This window comes from Geotrypetes seraphini, chromosome 3 (genome assembly GCF_902459505.1).
Source record: "Geotrypetes seraphini chromosome 3, aGeoSer1.1, whole genome shotgun sequence".
Lineage (NCBI taxonomy): Eukaryota > Metazoa > Chordata > Amphibia > Gymnophiona > Dermophiidae > Geotrypetes > Geotrypetes seraphini.
The window spans coordinates 175,101,360-175,122,595 of record NC_047086.1 but is presented as its reverse complement, the minus strand read 5'-3'; the positions used below and the strand labels follow the sequence as shown (position 1 = coordinate 175,122,595).

Sequence of the window (21,236 nt, the reverse complement as noted above, 5' to 3'; positions counted from 1 at the left end):
CCACTGTTGAAAACAGGATATGGGGCTTGATGGATCTTTGGTCTGTCCCAGTACAGCAACTCCAATGTGTTTATGTTTTTAGAATTCTGGCATAGCAGACAGATTGCATCTGACTTTGGGTGCTGGACTTACGCCTGATAGAAATAGTAAGTATGACACCCAGATATAGGCTGAGGTTGGCACTATTACATAACATGTGGGACACCCATGCTCCTCCCATGGCCACATCCCTTTTGGGTTGTGCATGGGAAAAGTTAGGCACCAAGTTATAGAATAGTCCTTATGGGAGAGCTGTGTGCAACTTCAATCAAGCACCAATTAGCACCAATCAAGTGGCCATTTCCACATTAAGTTGAATGTGGGTCTTGGATATGTCCACAAATTGTGATGCCAAACTTTGGGTGGCCTACATAGAATACAGGGGGAAAATGCATGTACAAGGGGCCGCTGAAAAGTTCTCAGCCCGGCCAAGGAGAGAATGATGTGGAGCCATGAAACTTACAAGTTATTCCACACTTTTTGTACCTTTTCGTTTCATTTCAATAAAATTGAAACAAAAAGTAAACATAGAAACATGATGGCAAATAAAGGCCAAATGGCCCATCCAATCCAGTCTGACCATCCGCAGTAACCATTATCTATTCTTCTCTCTAACAGATCCCACGTGCCTTTTCCATAGTCTTTGTCTCCACCATCTCTTCTGGGAGACTGTTCCATGCATCTACCACCCTTTCTGTAAAAAAGTATATCCTATCACCTCTTAACTTCATCCTATGACTTCTCATTCAAGAGCTTCCTTTCAAATGAGTCTGGACTCATACACATTTATGCCATGTAGGTATTTAAACATCTCTATCATATCTCCCCTTTCCAGCCTTTCCTCCAAAGTATACATATTGAGATCTCTAAGTCTATCCCCATAAGCCTTATGATGAAGACCATGCACCATTTTAGTAGCCTTTCCTGGACTGACTCCATCCTTTATCTTTTTGAAGGTGCGCTCTCCAGAGTCTTATACAGGGGCATCAATACCTCCTTTTCCCTACTGGCTATACTTCTTCCTATGCATCCTAGCATTCTTCTAGCTTTCACTGTCACCTTTTCAACCTGTTTGGCCACCTTAAGATCATCACATACAATCACACCCAAGTCCCGCTCTTCTGTCGTGCACTGTAGCAAGGAAGACACCATGACTGATCGGAAGTTAAGAGAGAGCACAGTAATAAAGGGTCCTACTGAGGGTTTAATACACCTTTCTGTATAGTCACAGCAGAAAATCACTCATAAGCCTGTGCTAAAGAGGGAAGTAATACCCAAAGTCCCTGTACAGTCTAGAGTTAAACTGGCAGGCACCTGTTTATCACTTCCCAGGTCTAAAAGCAAACCTGTCACTGCTCAGTTAAAATGTCCTAGGGTTAATTCTTAAAGTTCAAACTGTGATACCTATAGTTAGTCCCAGAACTGCTTCAGACCCAAGCACAGCTGTGAAGAACCTCCAGCCAGTCAGAGAGAGGGGACACAGCTGGGGCTAATAGTAATAATGTAGCTCCAGGAAGAGAAAAGGGTGGTTGGTTCTTTTCCTACTAGAGGAGAGCAGCAGAAACAACCAGTGGTCAAGCCCAGAGGAAGCAGAATGGGAAACTTAGCTATAGACAAGCAGCAGAACCTAGCTTTATTAGAACCACAGGTATGCCCAGCTAATAAAGAAATGCAGTGGGAGCAGTGGTCCCAGGGTTCGGAACCTGCAGAATTAATGGACGTGCAGGAAGATGGGGGCTGGTCTGTAGGCAGTGACAATGATGAAAGCATTAATGAAATGGCTGAAACGAATACTTCTTTGCCTAGTGAAATGAAACAGAGGTTTTGTGTGGAGAACCTGTGCTAATAGAAGTCAAGCTAGAGCAAGGGATAACCAAAAAGCCAGGAATGTCCTCTTATATTGTCTTATATCGCCTTCCACCCTCTCCTCAGGAAAAGAGCCTCCTACCCATCCCCTTCCGTCTGTGATATCCACAAACTGCAACCTCAGTGACCCTTCTGGAAAATCCTGTATCACTGCCTTTTTCACCAAAGGTATTTTCCAGGGGGGGGAGGGGGTTCACACCAGCATAGATACACATGGGGGAACACACTGGCCCACTCAATCAACTATGTAATTCTTAGTGAACTGGATGCTATATGTACTATCTTCTGTAATAAGTAATATCTTCTGCGAAATTGTAATATCATAACTCTTCACTGTTCCTGTAACTTACTCCTATCCTGAAATGTAATTCTACTGGAATGTCCCAGATATTTTCTATATTGTAATCCGCCTAGAACCGCAAGGCACAGGCGGAATAGAAATCCGTAATGTAATGTAATGTAATGTAATGCATCATTTTGGAAACTGTTCTATTAAAGGAATATTATATCATTGTGTTTTTACAATGTATATTGCACACTTTCTTTTTTTTTTTTTTTAACTTTGCCCCACAGTTCACACCACTCTTGGCAATGGAGGAGCTAACCATAAGCTCATCAAGCACATGAAAAATCCTGTGCCAGTGATGTGTGTGATGATGTCACAAATGCTGACAGTGACACTCCTGAAGAGCAAGTTGTGTCTGGTGTCTGGAGATTCAGTTCATAAGAATTGCCACTGCTGGGTTAGACCAGTGGTCCATCGTGCCCAGCAGTCTGCTTCCACGGTGGTACCTAGGTAAAAGACCAGTGCCCTAACTGAGACCAGCCCTACCTGCATTCGTTCCAGTTCAGCAGGAACTCGTCTAACTTTGTCTTGAATCCCCTACGACAACCTTATTTATATCAATAAAAAGTAGAAGAGAAAATGACTATACTTAGATATTCAGGGACAGCTGGAAAGACGGTGCATGTCTCCGGGTTCCTGATGAGGCAGAACTGGAAATCATCTAAGGTAGGAAACCAGATTCTAAAATCTAACCTTTCATATACCTTTTTAACCCATTAAAGAGAAATACAGGATCACAAGGGGAAAAGAAAGCAGGGAAGAGGACACTGGCAGGCAAGACATTTTTTTAAAAATTTGGTTTGGGGCCCGTTGACATCCTTTGTTACTTCAACATAGTTGTCTTTTATTTTATTTTGTTTATTTCTATACATATCCAGGACGGGGCGGGTGGGGGGGAATCTTTTTGGTTAATCTCTTGATTAAATTGTTGGATGGGAGGGGAGGGATATTTTTCTTCTGCATTGTTATTGATGGAATTTAAGTGCTTACGTTGATTATTAATGCCTGTATAATTCTTGGCACTTTGCATTAGTTTTGAAAATTAATAAAGATTTAAAAAAAAAAAAAAAAAAAAGTCAGAAAATTATCTGTGTGAGCAGGCCCAAACTTGGGGGAGGGAGGTGACCCTCAGACTTCAAGTGGCTTTTACAGACTGAAGAAAGAGGTGATGCAGAGAGGAAGGGCTAGAGTGGCACCTTTAGCTTCACAGCATGGAGGAAGTGTTGGCATCAGCCACACATGAGTAAGAACAAGAGGGAAGCATGAAGCCTGCTGGCAAGAGCTTTCATGGAGGTCAGACTGAGCCATTGATAGCAATGGAAATAAATCAGGTTGGCTCAGTCCATGACCTGGAGCCATCTGGTAACCCTAGGATTTGGAGGAAGAGGAGAAAAGGGGGAGACTTCTTAACGAAGAAGGGCAGAGCGGTGTGGCTACAGTTAGTTGGGGAAGGAGTACTGGGTTAGGCCAAGGGGAAGACCAGATTTGCTTTTTTGAATTCTGCCTTCAGGTGTTACTTGCTTTGCTTTGGTTTAAACATATGCTGGTTTTAGAATACCTTTCTAGTTAAAATGTTTGCATTTCTTTTCTCTTTTTAAGCCCTTTTGTCATGACTTGACAATATGCACTAATGGGCTAATGGGGTTAGAGTTACTAGATGTCCGAAAAAACTCAGACATGTCCTCTTTTTAGCGGACTGTCTGGGTATCTGGACAGATTTCCAAAACCCGGCTGTTTTTCCAGGTTTCGGAAGACCCCGAGCACAGGACTGTGTCTGGTGTGTGATGTTATCGCATCACATCTGCACATGCTTGGAGGTCCTACAGAAGTGGCCTGGAATTGGGGAAGAAGAGACAAGGTTTATGTGGGGTTGGGGGTAGCCATGGAATGGGGCGGGGATGGGCACGGAACGGGGCAGAAACACATGTCCTCTTTATTCATTAACAAATCTGGTAATGCTAGTATTGGTATATCTACCTCATGTCCTTTTAAAAAAATATATATATATATATCCACTCTTAATTTTGAGATGGGCAGTCTTTCTTTTTCTGCTGATTTGACTTTTACTTGTAAGCATCCATTGACAGCAAGGAGGAGGGGAGATGGGAAAGTGGAGAAGGAATCATCTCCCCTCCTTGCTGTCAGTGGATGCTTAAAAGTGAAAATCAAATAAGAATACTGTATTATGTTTGAAGAAAACTAAAGATTTAAAATATGCATATCTACTTTAAAATTATTGTATTTGGAAAACAGACCTATAAAAAAGGCACTTCCGAAACCTAATTTACCTGATGTAATGAATACATCAACACTAAAAAGAATTGTAACCCGACGAGATGAAAAGTTTTATGTGGATACAGGATTATCCTCAACAATAGCATACAAATTACAGTTCCCTTCCTTCAGAGGAATTAAATCGGCCGGAAAACTCAGTCAATCTTTTGCTTATAAATTGGTAGAAATGTGGAATGGGCTTCCTGATTCTGTCAGATTGATAGGTCAGTTACACCAATTTCATAAAGCCCTAAAAACCTTATTATTTACACAATACTTGAACAGTTTACCTAAAGATTAAACAAATTGATTGCCCTACAACACTTACTCTCTCCTATGCTCTTGTTTGCTTTTTGCTGGTCTTTAATTACTTGTAAACCGAGTCGAGCTCCGTCGGGAGATGACCCAGTATATAAATCGAAGAATAGATTAGATTAGATACAACTATACATGATTTTGAAAGATTTTGAAAACAAAAACTGTGGATACAGATGTTCTGGAGATAATTTATTAAACACTGACATATAAAACCATGAGGACTGGAAGATAGCAAAGTTACACCTATCTTTAAAAAGGGGTCGAGAGGAGACCCTGGAAACTACAGGCCGGTAAGTTTGACATCAGTTCCGGGCAAGATGGTAAAAGCACTGATAAAGGACAGCATCTGTGAACACATCTACAAAAATGGGCTAATGAAAGCGAGCCAACATGGCTTCTGCAAAGGAATATCGTGCCAAACAAACTTACTGCACTTCTTTGAGGGGGTAAACAGCCAGTTGGACAAAGGGGAACCCATAGACATCATTTACCTGGACTTCCAAAAGGCCTTTGACAAGGTACCCCATGAGCAGCTACTTAGGAAGCTGTGGAACCATGGGGTGGAAGGGGACATACACAGATGGGTCAAACACTGGTTGGCAGGCAGAAGGCAGAGGGTTGGAGTGAAGGGTCACTATTCGGACTGGAGGAGGGTCACGAGTGGAGTTCCGCAGGGGTCGGTACTTGGACCGCTGCTGTTCAATGTATTTATTAATGACCTGGAAACGGGGATGAAGTGTGAAGTTATAAAATTTGCAGATGACACTAAACTCTGTAGCAGGGTTAGAACTGCGGAGGAATGTGAGGACCTACAAAGGGACCTGAACAAACTGGAGGAGTGGGCGAATAAATGACAGATGAACTTCAATGTAGGGAAATGCAAGGTCATGCATATAGGAAAAAAGAACCCGATGTTCAGCTACCAAATGGGGGGATTAGTACTAGAGGGAAGTAACCTTGAAAGAGACTTAGGTGTGCTGGTGGACACAACAATGAAGTCAACGGCACAATGCGCAGCAGCCTCGAAGAAGGCAAACAAATGTTGGGTATTATTAAGAAGGATATTACAACCAGAACAAAGGAAGTCATCATGCCGCTGTACCGCGTGATGGTACCACATCTGGAGTACTGTGTCCAATATTGGTCGCCGTACCTAAAGAAGGACATGGAGATACTTGAGAGGGTTCAGAGAAGAGCAACAAAAATGATAAAAGGAATGGAAAACCTTCCATACGCAGAGAGGCTAGAAAGGCTGGGGCTCTTCACCCTGGAGAAGCGAAGACTCAGAGGAGACATGATAGAGACTTACAAGATCATGAAGGGAAGGTGGAAAGGGACAGATTCTTCAGCCTATTGGGACCTACAAGAACAAGGGGGCACTCAGAGAAATTGAAAGGGGACAGGTTTAGAACAAATGATAGGAAATTTTTCTTCACTTTTCTTCACTGGAGTTCCTTTCTACCCTAACCCTTGTTAACCGTGTCAAGCTTTGCGAATGTAGAGATGATGCGGTATACAAACCTAAGGTTTAGTTTAGTTTAGGGTGGTGGACACCTGGAATGCGCTTTCGGAGGATGTGATAGGACAGAGTACATTAAGGGGATTCAAGGAGGGATTGGACAAGTTCCTGAAGGATACAGGGATTGAGGGATATAGATAATAATAATAATAATAATAATTTTTATTTTTATATACCGCCAAAGCCATAGTAGTTCGAGGCGGTTTACAACAAGAAGAGCTGGACAGTCAGTGAATGAAAAAAACAATGGAGATTTTGGATACAGCGAGAAGAAAAAAATAACAGTGAGGATTTTGGTTACATAAATACACAATATGGGGAAACAAGAAGATGTGAAAAGGGGTACAGTAGAGGGTTTAAGGGTTCTTGGTTACAAATCGGTTGAAAAGATTTGTTTTAATTAGTTTTCTGAAGTTAAGGTAGAATAAGGAGAGTTTGATGAAGTTGCCTAGCCAGTTGTTTTGTTGACTTGCTTGGAATCTTGTTGACTTGTTTAGGAATCTTTTGTATTGGCAGGTTTTTATTGAAGGGTGGTTGAACAAACGTATTCTACATGTGGGTCTGGTGGAACAATCGAATTTAAAGTGGGAGACCAGGTATAGCGGGGCCATGCCAAGGACAGATTTGAAACAAAGGCAGGCAAAGTTGAACAGCACTCTTGCTTCTAATGGCAGCCAATGGAGTTTTTGGTAGTAGGGGGTTTTGTGGTCCCATTTTTTTATGCTGAAGATCAGTCGCACTGCAGAGTTTTGTATGATTTGGAGTCTATGTAAGGTTTTCTTGAGGGACCCCAGGTAGATGATATTACAGTAGTCGAGTAGGCTCAAGATGGAGGACTGTACCAGTAGGCAAAAGGATGCAGCATCAAAATACTTTCTGATGGTTCTGAGTTTCCATAGTGTCGAGAAGCCTTTTTTGATCAGTGAATCTGTGTGAATATCTAGAGTGAGGTAGCGGTCTAGTGTCACACCCAGGATTTTTATGGAGTCGACAATGGGGAAGGTTTGTCCGTTCAAGGAAATTGAAGTGTCTTTAATTTTGTCATTTGGGCTCGCCAGGAAGAATTTGGTTTTTTCAGGGTTGAGTTTCAGTCTGAACTCAGTCATCCATGACTCAATATGATTCAGTGTTGATGATAGTTGGTTCTTCAATTCTGGAGTCAGGTTTGTTAGAGGATGGATTATGGTGATGTCATCAGCATAGATGTAAAATTTGATTTTTAATTTTTGTAGTAGGGCTGCCAATGAGGCAAGGTAAATGTTGAAAAGAGTGGGGAATAGGGGGGAGCCCTGAGGGACTCCGCATGGGTTTGCCCAGCAGGGGGATAGATTGTTATCGATGTGGACTTGGTAGGACCGTTTAGTCAGGAAACCTTGGAACCATTTCAGTACATTTCCGGAGAGTCCAATTGATTCTAAGCAGTCAGTTAGGATGGCATGATCGACCAAGTCGAAGGCACTACTCAAGTCTAGCTGAAGGATCAGTGCACTGGAGCCTTGGCTGAATAGGTTCAGAAGGGAGTCCAGCAGTGAAGCAATAACTGTTTCCGTGCTGAACCCTGAACGAAAACCAGACTGGTTGTCATGAAGTTTGCTGAATTTGTCGAAGTACGATACTAAATCCTGGTTTACCAGGCCTTCCATCAGCTTTACAAAGAGGGGGATGTTAGCAATGGGCCTGTAGTTAGAGGTCAACTTGATGGGTTCCTTGGGATTTTTAATAATCGGTGTGATTAGTATCTTATCTAACTTCTTGGGGAATGTGCCAGACAGCAAAAGGGAGGAGAGCCAATCATGTAGCTTGGCTTTGAAGGCGACTGGAGCAGCTTTCATGACGTTAGGTGGGCAGTTGTCTAATCTGCAATACGAATCGGCATATTTCGAGTAGAGTTTGCAGAATTGGTTCCAGGTGGGGATAGAGAAGTCGCTCCAGAGCATGTCTACCCTGGGTTCGTCAGTGTGTTGGGCGACAGGGTAGTTCAAGTGGTTGGTTGAGGAGGTCGGTAGGTTGGATCTTAGGTTGTTGATTTTGTAGTTAAAGAATTCAGCCAAAGTATTGGCTGATGGCGGGGAGTCTGTCATGGTGCGAGAAAAGGCCTGTATATCATAAAGGTTGTTAACTAGATTAAATAGAGACTTAGTGTTGGTGTTGGGAAAGTTTATTTTTTGTGCGTAAAAATTTGTGTGTTTTGTAGTTATAAGTTTTTTGTATTCTTTTAATTTTAGTCTCCAAAATGTTCTACTTTTGTTATCTCCTGATTTTAGCCATTGTCTTTCCAGTTTTCGTAGTTCTTGTTTCGCAGTTCCTAGTTCAGCGTCAAACCAGCCATCTAGATTTTTATTTCTCATTTTTCTTAATTTGATGGGAGCCATTTTGTCTAGAATTTGTGTGCTTGTGTTGGTCCAGGAGTCTACAGAGAGAGAGTCTGAGTCTGTCGAGATCTCGTAGTGTGACCAGAATTCAACTGGGTTAACCAGGCCTCATGATAGAGGTAGAGATAGGATCATGAAAGGGTATAGATAGAAGAAAAATGGGGATTAAAGGGTTTTAGACAAAGGATCTCTTATAGGTCATGGACCTGATGGGCCGCCGCGGGAGCGGACTGCTGGGCGCGATGGACCCCTGGTCTGACCCGGCAGAGGCAACTTGTTATATCTTATGTATTAAGATTATATTGTATGTATATGAAAAATGGATGGAAGAAATTGCATTACAATTAGTACTATTATTATGGGGGTGGGGCCAGGCGCAGGGCCTGGGCAGATCTAGGGCGGAGCTTGGGCAGGGGTACTCAATTGATATTATTTGGTCTTAGGGGGCACTTGGCTTGAAGAAGTTGAGAAACACTGCCCTAAACTACCGTTCCTTCGGGTTTTTGAAGCCCAAATGCATAACTTTGCATTTCATAGCATTAAATTTTAGCTGCCAGACTATTTTTTTTAAGGTTCAATAGGTCTTTCTTCATAAAATTCATACTATCTGGGGTGTCTGCTCTATTGCAGATTTTTGTATCATCCGCAAAGAGGAAAATCTTACCTGACAGCCCTTCAGCAATATCGCTTATAAAAATGTTAAGAAGAACTGGTAACATTCCTTTCCTCAGAGCAATCTCAAATTGACTACTATCCTCTGTCGTCTTCCACTCAACCAGTTTCTGACCCAGCCCGTCACTTTGGGGCTTATCCCAGGGACACTCAGTTTATTTATTAGACATCTGTATGGAACACTGTCAAAGGCTTTGCTAAAATCTAAATACATCACATCTTTTCACTAACAATTTGCATTAAAAACAATGACACACATTAACATACAATAATGTATTATTGCATTAATGCAAGTTAGAGAATTAGACATTATAACCCATAGGAGCTGAAATAGTAACCCTATATTGCATATAATCAGTCACTGGTCACTTGAACTTTGCAAGCTGGGAGATCATAAGAACATAGCATAAGACCACAGGATGTGCCCTACTGGGTCAGATCAAAGCATTCTGCCTCTGACAGAAGACAAGCCAGGTCACAAGTGGCTGGCAGGATCCCAAGGAGTAGATACATTCCCTATTGCTCACACACAGAGATAAGTGGTGGCTTTCCCAAATCTACTAGACTAATAAATAATTTATGAACTTTTCCTCCAGAAACTTTTTAAAATTTAACATTTATTAATTTTTCCAAAAATCAACAATATACGATAGGCTTTCACAAGAAAAATATCATTACAATAATGAGTATCCATTAAATAATTCCACAAAAAATAAACTAATCTAAAAACCAGAAACTCCATAGGTCCATAGTTGGGAAAAGAAGTGCACATGAAACTTAAATCATAACAATAATTAACAAAGCCACATATCTGAATACCTTCTATCCCAAATTTAGCCTATGCAAGAGAACTTCAATCTTGAAATTCGCTAAGTTGACAGGGTTCAATCATAGGAGCCAGCTTTATGGGTGCTATGAGTGCTTGAGCACCCCCCAATATTTGAGTAAACTCATTGACTGTATCCAGAGAGGGGTAATTTCCTTTGGGTTTAGCACCCCTGATTATTTGGAAAGTTGGTTCCTATGGGTTCAATAAAGACAAAACGACTGATATTCAAAGTGAGTTAACTGGCTGAGAATGGCTGCTGAACAGTTAACTTGCTTTGTATATGGTTATTGCCGAAGTGGAAGCCAGGGGCAGATTCTGGTTAGCTCCCAATAGTCGGAGCTAAACATCCATGTTTAGCACATAAAAAGGACTGCATAAATCGCTGCAGTGACTATGGGCTCCTTTTATTTAGCTGCGCTAGTGTTTTTAGCGTGTGCTGCAGATTAGCGCGCACTGCCCCCCGCGCTACGCGGAAAAACTAATGCCAGCTCATTGCAGCGCACGCTATGTGCGCGCTAAAACCATTAGCACAGCTTAGTAAAAGAAGTCCTATAATATGCTAGCCCTTGGCCGATCAAGTCTGAATTAACCACGCATGAACTAGTTGGCTTTTGCAAAATGGAAATTCAGTGCTGAAGCCCACATAGGGCCCAGCATTGAATTCCTAGTTTTAATGCTGGCAGCGGACAAAGAAATGCTGGCCGCCACTGGCTGAATATTGGGGGGGGGGGGGGGGGAATTTTTTAGAGGGCATTTTAGAAAGAAACTCAACCCCAGGATTAAAAACATGGGATAGATTTAAATGAATTTTTTCCTAACAGGAAAAATGTAAATAAGTTGACTGAAGAAATCATTCAACCTCACCATAACCCCCCCTCCCCCAACAACTACTGAATAAAACATGCTATCAATGTAGCCCTCCATCTAGATCAGTGGTTCCCAAACCTGGTCCTGCAGGCACCCCAGCCAGCCAGTCAGGTTTTCAGGATATCCACAATGAATATTCACGAGAGACATTTGCATGCACCACCTCCACTGCATGCAAACGTCTCTCGTGAATATTCATTGTGGATATCCTGAAAACCTAACTGGCTAGCTGGGGTGCCTGCAGAACCAGGTTTGGGAACCACTGATCTAGATTCTTCATTAGAGGATTCTAATTATGCAGTTAAGTTAGCCTGAGCAAAATAGTCTACACACCGATCCCTCCCTACCAGCTGCCTTGCAAATGCTGGTATATAACAAGGTGGCAGGGTAAAGAAGACCACACCCAACACACCATAAAAATATATCTTCAGCATCTCAAATGGTGAATTCATCTCATATGGAAAATTAACAACCTTCAAATTTTAGTAGTAAATATTTTTGTCTCTCAAACTGATTTTACAGGATCAAAATCCCTTTAATCAGAACTAAATTAGAGTTTTCAAGGGCAGTCATTTTCTACTCCTACCCCTGAAATTGTAAACAGATGAGACACAATAATTCCCCCCCCCCCCCTTTTACTAAGCGATGTTAGAGGTTTCTACCATAGCCCGGAGCACTAAATGCTCCGATGTTGCTCCGACTCTCATAGGAATTCTATGAGCATCGGAGCAGCATTGGAGCATTTAGTGCTCTGGATTGCCGTAGAAACTTCTACTGTGGCTTAGTAAAAGGGGAGCAATATTATTCAAGGAAGAAAACTTTTGAAGAGGCTATGGAGCTCATAATAAAAAAAATTAAGATGACCAAAAACCATCATAAGTCGGCACTTGGACTTCCTAATTGCCAGGATGCCCAAGTGCCAATTTTCAAAATCGTCTTTCTGGACATCTTGCAAGGTGTTCTAGCTACTGTGCTTCCAAAGATCTAAGGGGCATGTTGGGAGGTGTGTTATGGGTGGGTTTTGAGTGTGCTTAGACTTGGACATGCTGCACCTATAATTGAACCTTTCCCAAGATGTCCTAGATCAGGGGTCTCAAACTCACGGCCCGGGAGCCACATGCGGCCCGCCAGGTTCTATTTTGAGGCCCTCGGTATGTTTATCATAATCACAAAAGTAAAATAAAACAGTTTCTTGATCATATCTCTCTTTAGCTATAAATTACATTATTATTAAGACTTAGCCAAAAGGAAAGATTTATAAATATAAAGAGTTTTACCTCATGCAAAATTGTCATTTCTCTAATAAGACATTAACTATTTTTTCTGAGGCCTTCCAAGTACCTACAAATCCAAAATGTGGCCCTGCAAAGGGTTTGATTTTGAGACCATTGTCCTAGATGGAACTTAGACATTCTGAGGTAGACTTGTGTTCAAATGTCTAAGTACCAAAACGGTACCAAAACTGAGCAGATGATGACTTGAGAGATTAAGTAATGACCCCCCCTCACACACTCCCCCAGTTATTACTAAACCCCTACCATACAACTAAAATATGAATGAAAGAGTACATACCTGTCTCTAGAACAGCAGCATCTGGTATGGGAAAGGTTAGTAAAGCATCACACAGGTGTCTTTAGTAGCCTGGTGGATGGGCTAATGAGCCACAGAGAGGAGGACCAAGGCCCATAAGCCACTCTAACCACTACATTTATGGTGGAAAATGTGAGCCCACCAAAATCATACTATACTGCCATAAAGGTGCCACCTGCAGCCATAAGGGCTATTGGGGTGGTAGACAGGTAGGTACAGAGGCGTACCTAAGGTATGTGACACCCAGGACCAATTGTTTTTTGACACCCCCCTGCCATTATTTTTGACCCCCCCACCCAATTTAAAAAAAATATTTTTAGTAATGTTTCCCCCAGGTGCCATCCATGAGGGGGTGTTCCCGGCCTAGGATTCATGGTCCGGGAACTTCCCTTCTCACGGCCCGGTTCCAAGGCTCTGGATAATCACCGTGGCCCAGCATGTTCCCAGCCTTCTCTACCTTTACCTTCCGTGAAGCTGAAAAAACTGCCGGCCTTAGCAGTGATTCAGCTATATCGCCCGCGGCTCCCCTTCCTGCTTTCCATGTCTGCCTCTGCAATCCACCTGGGCAGAAACAGGAAGTTGCGTCATTGGCAGACGCAGAAAGCAGGAAGGGGAGCCGCGGGCGACGTAGCTGAATCACTGCTGAGGCCAGCAGTTTTTTCAGCTTCACGTAAGGTAAAGGTAGAGAAGGATGGGAACATGCTGGGCCATGGGGACTATCCAGAGCCTTGGCACCGGGCCGTGAGAAGAGAAGTTCCCGGACCATGACTCCCCAGGCCAGGAACACCCCCTCATGGCTGGCACCCGGGGCAGACCGCCCCCCCCTTGGTATTCCACTGGGTAGGTATAGTAGGTTTTGGAGGGCTCACCATAAATTTCAAGGGGGTTATGGTGAGATATACACATAGCAACACTCTGGAAGTTCACAGCAGTGCGCTCTAAGATGCACCACTGCTCTATGGGCAGGTATGTGTGGCCAGTCCATTACAATGCTGGCCCCTCCCACATCCAAATGGTCTAGATTTGGACATTTTCAACATGGACATTTATGTGGTCAAAAATGGGGAATAAAGTTAGGCATCCTAAGATTGTACGTCCTGGTGGCCAAGATGTCCAAATAGATGATTTTCAAAAGGAAATAAAAATTGGACATCCAGCGGTTTTGAAAAGAGATGTTTCTCCCCTCCCCCCCCCCAACGTTGGATGTCTTGTGGGACATATCCAAGTTGGACTTAGACTTCATTTTCGAAAATGGCCCTCCAAGCCTTGCATATCTACAAAGTTGTGTCAAGCAATTGGAAAGGCTAGATTCTATCCTGGCCACCTGCTTCCAGATCTCTAAATTCGTAACATCCCTTGATGGTGAAGAAGCCCCAAAGTGAAGGCAATCAACCTGGGGACTGGGGCAGCTGATAGGATGTATAAAGGACTTTTATTATCTCATGAATACAAAAGGCCTAACATGGCCATGTTTTGAAAATTATTTGTCAAAGGCGAAACAATTTGAAATTCACTTATAGAATCTATGCATCAGTATTTAAACAGGTGAGCTAAATCTGTTGATAAGAACATATGCTCTCAATAGGAATTCTTCCATATTGTATAAAATAGCTAATTTTGCATGAAGGCTACAGTAATACTACATCGATTTTGACAAATCATGTATTAGCTGCTGTTTAATGTTCTAAAGACAAACGTATGCTGTTAGAACCCAATGCTGATAAACATAACATAACATAAAAATGTATTTACATACCGCAATACCTTGCAGATCAATGCGGTCAACAAAACAAAAAAGACTGAATAAAAACACAGTGAAATGCAAATAATTTTTCCAAAAATTTAACAAACAGATAAGCTTTCAATAATTTCCCAAAATGCAGATAAGAATTTGAATTATCTAATAATCTCAACCCAACCCTTCCCCTCCTAGATAAATTCTCCCCCAAAACCTCCACTTAAATAATCTCTTCCTCCCCAAAACACCAACCAAGTATTCAGATCCCTGAAATGTAACGTAATCTTATTTGTACTCTAACTGTAATCTATTTGTTATATCACACAGTAACGTACAGTCAATTTAATATCTAATTGTTATTTCACTAAATATTAGATATAAATATTTCACTAAATATTATTTCACTAAATATTAGATATAAATATTATTTCACTAAATATTAGATATAAATATTATATCTAATATGTTATTTCACTAAATATTACAATTGTAACTTTTTCCCCTCTTACCCACTTATTCATGTATGTCCAATTCCTCTGTCTAATGTCTTGTCCCACTATATTAAATGTATTACCAAAACCTGTTGGTTTTTAATCTGTACATCGCTTAGATATTGTAATAAGCGATCCATCAAATGTAAATAAACTTGAAACTTGAAACTTAATTTGCAAGTTCTTCTGGAATTAATCCAGCTACCTCTCCTCCCTTGTAACCAAAAAAAACCCCAACAAAAACCCAAAACTGTTGTAACTTCACTGGAAATGCCCAGTTAGCTCTTTTGTAATCCGCCTTGAACTGCAAGGTATAGGCGGAATAGAAGTCCCTAATGTAATGTAATGTAATCGGTGGAAGTCCACATCCCAACTGGCGGCTTGACAATGATAAAATATTATTTAAATAAGCAGCCTTTTTACAGAGGGAAATGCAAGCTGCAATACGCAGAAAGCATCTAGGTCTTGTGAAAGTAAAATGATCAACGAGATAATTAGGTGTCAAACCATGCAAAATCTTAAAGCACAAGCAACCAGACGTAAAAAAATACTCTGGCCTAAATAGGAATAGATTGTAAATTAAGTGGTCCTTTTACTACGGACAATTCATTTAAGGGTCCTTTTTACTAAGGTGTGCTAACCGATTTAGCGTGCGCTAAATGCCAAGATGCCCATAGGAATATAATGAATGTCTTAGCATTTAGTGCGCGCTAAATCAATTAGTGCACTGTTATAAGAGAACCTCTAAATGAATGGTTTTGTATTATACATAATCTCCAAAAATTATTTTGATAACCAGAAAAGGAAATACTGTTGCAATAATCTAAAATACTTAAAACTACACCAATAATCTGAACGGAGCTACATCAAAGTAAGACTTAATAGCTCGCATTTTCCAAAGCACATAGAAACTTTTTTGAACCGTAACATCTGTCTGCCCTTTCATTGACAAATTACTATCCAAAAGAACTCCCAAAATTGATTGGATAAGAAATTCCATTCAGCATTAAATTGTCTTAGTTGGAGTTGCAAGAAAAAATTTTGTTTTGTCGGAATTAAGCTTTAGCTTAAATTCTGGCATCCATTGTTCAACATTGAGTATTACAGTATTAATAGTCTGCATAGCTTGAGATAATGTGGAGAAAATTGGAATCAGAATAGTGATGTTATCAACTTAACTGTAAAGATTTATATCCATAGCAGCTAATTTTTTATCTACGAAGGCCAAATAGATGTTAAATAGTAATGGAGAAAGTGGAGATCCCAGAGGGATTCCGCATGAATTACTCCATATGCAGGAAAATTTGTCATGAGAACGAACTTGGTAAGTACAAGATGTTAGAAATGTTTTGACCCTTCGGTGCATCTCACCAGATATTCCAGTGGCATCCAAACAATTAAGCAGTTTTTCATGATCTACAAGATCAGAAGCACTGCTCAGATCGAATTGCAATATTAAAGCTCCAGTGCCTTTGTTGAACAAATTGTGCGTGTGATCTAAAAGAGAAGCGATCTCAGTTTCTGTGCTATGTGATGAAACCCGAATTGTGAATCATGCAAAAGTGAAAATTGCTCTAGGTAATCCCATCAGTTGTAAATAGACTAAACCCTCCAACAATTTGACAAAAAAATGGAATTGTTGCAATAGGTCTTGGATTTATAACTTGAGTGATGGGGTCTTTTAGATTTTTAATGATTGGAGTTGTCAAAATATGCCCCTTATCTGATGGAAATTCTCCTATTGCTAACATAAAGGATAACCATTCGTATAGCTGTTTCTGAAACTTCAAAGGAGCTGCCTGTAAAACTGCTGGAGGACAGAAATCTAATAAATAGTAAGAAGTTACATATTTGGCATATAACTTTTTAAATTGCTTCCAGTCCGGAGCTGTAAATGAGCTCCAGCTTAATTCTGCAAGACATGCGTCCTTTGGCTTCCCTAACGCAACAATTTCCATATCTGGGGGGATCGCATAAGGCAATTTGAACACCAGGTCCAGTATGTTATTTCCATTATTCAGTAGAAAATTGGAGAGCAGTGAATCATCCTTCTCTTTATGGCTCCCTTTATGCATTTGTATACTTTTATGCTAATTACTTGTTTTGATATTACATTTTTAGGCAACCCTGCAGGGCCAAGAAAATAGTTTATAAGAACATTAATTGTATTTATTTATTCATTCATTTAGTCGAATTCTAACCCGTCTTCCCAGAAGAGCCTAGAACGGGTTACAAGTTTACATACACAGTACACAGTATGCACACTTCTACTTAGTCATACAGATTTCTCTGGCTACATTAACTAACTTCTTTCAAGTCTTCCTGATAGAATATCTATACCTCTTTATAATTTTTTTTTAAATTTCTCTCTGGACTTTCACAAAAAAAAATCCATATTTTTCTTTGGAAGTAGTTTTATAAAAGGACAGCTGTACAAATTGAAAATAAGGGGTCTCCACTCTATTGAGATGTTCTGGTGGATACATTTGAGGTCCAAAGGGTTAATATCTAAACTTTACCAAGAATAAAAAGTACCCAATTGGAAAGTCCAAATACTGTATATATTGGATTGTGAAAATGACCTCCAGGGAGTGTGGGAGTGATATACAGTATTAGGGGTGATATTCTTGAAGAAATGATTAACCTCTGCTAAACTGAAGGAAGCTGACCTCAAAACACTACTAAGGTGGTATATGACACCTGTTAGATTGGTCAGATTAATGCTTGCTGTTCTGATAATTGTTAGCACGAATGTGAAAGAAAAGGATCTTATTTTTGTATGTGGTGGTACCGTGACATCATATGGAAGGATGTTGCACTCTAAGCAAATCTTTGGAAATCATAACTTTTCGCTACCAGCGTTATGCTTACTGAGCTGTGGCTTGCATAATTAAGCAATGGATAAGAAATAACCCTTCCTCCTTTTACGAAACTGTAATGTGTTTTTTATCGCCGACCGCGGTGGTAACAGCTCTGACACTCATAGGAATTCTATGAGCGTCAATGATGTTACCGCCATGGCCAGCACTAAAAACCGCACTATGGTTTTGTAAAAAGGGAGGGGGGGGGGTTACTTTAAATTGTCTATTGGAGGCCAGAGGCAAAAGAGTTTGAAATTGGAAAACCAAAACAACTCCTACCATAAGTAGCTGGAGAGAGAAGTTAGGTTACTCGGACTAGGGGCTTCAGAGAGAAGCTTTGGGGGTTGGGGGGACACCATAACCCTCTGAGCCAGCCCTGCCTGGGAATAGTCCCCATAACAGTACACTTGCTCTTGTCAACATGGTTATTTAGATGCATGTATACACTTGCACAATTTTATGATATCCATTTTCATGGAGTGAAACATACATTATACATGGGGAATGAATTATATTAATGCCCCAAGATAAACACTGGGATCCTTTTACTAAGCTGCAGTAAGCACTAGTGGGTACTCGAGGGAGGTGGTGGAGACAAAACGCTGACAGAATTCAAAAAGGCAAGGGGATGAGCACAGAGGATCTCCAATTAGAAAATGAATGCTCTGCAAAACAAAACTTAAATGGTTTCGTGTGTGTTTGATGTGTCGCGTGGTGCTTCAATGGAGACTTTGGCTGTGAGCAACTATGGCTGGTACTGGGCAGACTTGCACAATCTGTGTCCTGTATATGGCAAGTCCAGTTTAGGATGGGTTGGAGAGAGCTTCGAAGGAAACTTCATGGAATTTGGAACATGAACACAGTGCTGGGCAGAATTTCAGGGCCCGATTCTTAAAAACAGTGTCCTGATTGTAGGTGGCGGTAGGCGTCCTACTGCTGTCTAATGGGTCGATTGGGATGCATGTTAAAAAAAAGAAAATCAATGCGGCGAATGACGGCTACAATGTAGGTGTCATTCGGACATGTACTGAGACATCTAGGCACACCATGGATGCCTAAGGCCGGTGTAGGCATGGCTTATGCTGGAAGTGGCCTTAGGCATCCGTGACATAGTAAGGGGGGGGCCAAGGGGGTGGTCCACCCGGGTGCCGTCTTGCTAAGGGCATGACACCTCTCCTCTCTGCCCCATCCCGCTCCTCTCCTTGCTGGGCGCCCCTCGCCTTCCCCCCGCACCTTTTATACTTCCCCAGCACAAGGTTGCTCCCGGTGTCGGCATTGGCACTTTCTCTGATGTCTCTTCTGGGACCCGCACATAGAAAGTGATGTCAAAGGATGAGAAAACACCAATGTGGGGACGCTGCTCACGCCAGAGAAGTTAAAAAGGGATGGGGGCACCGCCCCTGGCGCCGCTCCCCTTTACTACGCCACTGCCTAGGCACTTCTGTAAGCACAAGTCAGATGCCTTAAACGTAGGCCTGAAAATGCTGACCTACATTTAAGGCGTCTGTACTAAAAATAGACACGATTCTGGACGCGGTGCCTATCGGTGATATATAAACGATAGGCGCCCGTTTTGCAGGCGCCTACCGCAGCAGGCGCTGTTTCCAGAATCGGGCCCTTAGGGTCTATGTTCCAGAAATGCCAAAGAAAGAGAATTTATGAGAATCTAATATAATAAAATGATAGGCCGCGCATGCGCACTAAAAAAATCGTGTTCCCTGATCTGTCGCGGAAAAACGATTGCGAATGCTCTGGTTTTATGTCACCACAGCCTCCCTGCTCTCCACCTCGCGCCGCAGCTTTCAAAATTCCCTGCTGGGAGAGCACGGATTTGCGAGTGTGAGCTACTGGAGGGCCCGGTAGAGGTCGGAGTCACTCCGGGGGAGGGGCCGGCTGCTGAACAAAAGTTACTGGAGGGCCCGGTAGAGGTCGGAGTCGCTCCGGGGGAGGGGCCGGCTGCCGAAGAAACAAGATGAAGCGACTCGCGTCTTGCGCCTCTTTCCCTCCGTCGATGGCGCCGAAGCCCCGGGTCAACGAAAATGCGTGGCGGTGCGCGTCCGAACCTTGCTGCCCAAGGAGGTATCTACACGGCTAACATTCGGCCCGACGGGTTGAACCTACCATCCAACCCTCCCACCGCCACATGAACACAAACCTCCAGCCTGCAGCAGCTCCACAGCACTCTAAACATTCTGCTTCCAGCCTTCTACTGACTTGATTTTCGCTGTGGAGCTGCTGCAGGCCGGAGGTTTGTGTTCGTCTCACGATGGGAGGGTCAGTGGGGTCGGCTGCATGGCAGCGGTAGTGGCGTGGGGGGGGGCGGGGGGTAGATAGAAATATGTTGCAAATGGCGAATTCTACTGTATGGGAGAATGGGGGGGGGTAAAAATTAAAGGTTCTACTGCACAGGGGGATGGGAGGCAGGCAGGCTGGCTTCGGGGGGAGGGTGTGGGTGGAACAAAGTCTAAAAGGCATTGAGGGGGGCATTGGAAGGAGGCACTGGTGGCACTAAGGACATTGAATGGGACATTAAGGACATGGAAGGCGGCACTGGGGGCACTAAGGGAAGACAGAAGGGGTCATGGAGAGACAGTGAGAGGGAAAGGGGGCTGCTTTTGGGGGGGGGAAGTGCTGGGGACAGACAGCTTTTGCTGTGGGAGGAAGACAGAAGGGGCCATGGAGAGACAGTTAGGGAAAGGGGGCTGCTTTGGGTGGAAGGGTGTGCTGGGGGCAGACAGTTTTGCTTGGGGAGGGGGGGGGAGATAGAAGGACACAGACACTGGCCAAGGAGAGAGAGAGAAAAAAACACAGACAGACAGACACATCTATTCTAGCACCCATTAATGTAACGGGCTTAAAGACTAGTCATGAATAATGAGAGTGGCTGTCGGCAGACTGGATGGATCGTTCAGGTCTTTATCTGCCATCATTTACTATGTTACTATGGGGTTCATTTTCAAAAAGGAAAGATGTCCAAAAGGTGGCATAAAGGGGCAGATGGACATATTTCTCTCCAAACCCTTTAAATGCGCTATTTTCAAAACTTATTTTCTAGATGGATTTCTAAATCTCAAGGGTGGTGTGTCGAAGGTGTGGTGTGGACAGGCCCAGAGTGAGCTTATGAGTTGGACATAATTGAACATTTAAAAATACATCCATGTCTGTGGCGTAGTAAGAGAGGGCGGGGGGAAGAGGGATGCCGGCACCCCTCCTCCTATGAGGTCAGAGCAGCGTCGGAGTATGCAGCACTCTGGGTTGTAGTAAATTTGCTAATAACACAAATGTGTTGAAAGTTATTAAACCACAAGAGGTTTATGAAAAAGTGCAAGAGGACTTTGCGAGACTGGGAGACTGGGCATCAAAATGGCAAATGATGTTTAATGTGAGCAAGAGCAAGGTGATGCATGTGGGAAAGAGGAACCCAAACTAACTAAGTGATGCAGGGTTCCACATT

General features: G+C 42.4%; 1 protein-coding gene across 1 annotated transcript in view; it reads left to right on the top strand.

Moving 5' to 3' along the window:
- Positions 1-1,602: 1,602 nt before the first annotated feature.
- Positions 1,603-21,236, top strand: part of FNDC1 (fibronectin type III domain containing 1) — a 308,460-nt gene continuing 288,826 nt past the window's right edge. Inside the window, exon 1 of the mRNA XM_033938087.1 lies at positions 1,603-1,687. The gene's annotated coding sequence lies outside the window, so the exon portion shown is untranslated. The remainder of the gene's footprint in view (positions 1,688-21,236) is intronic.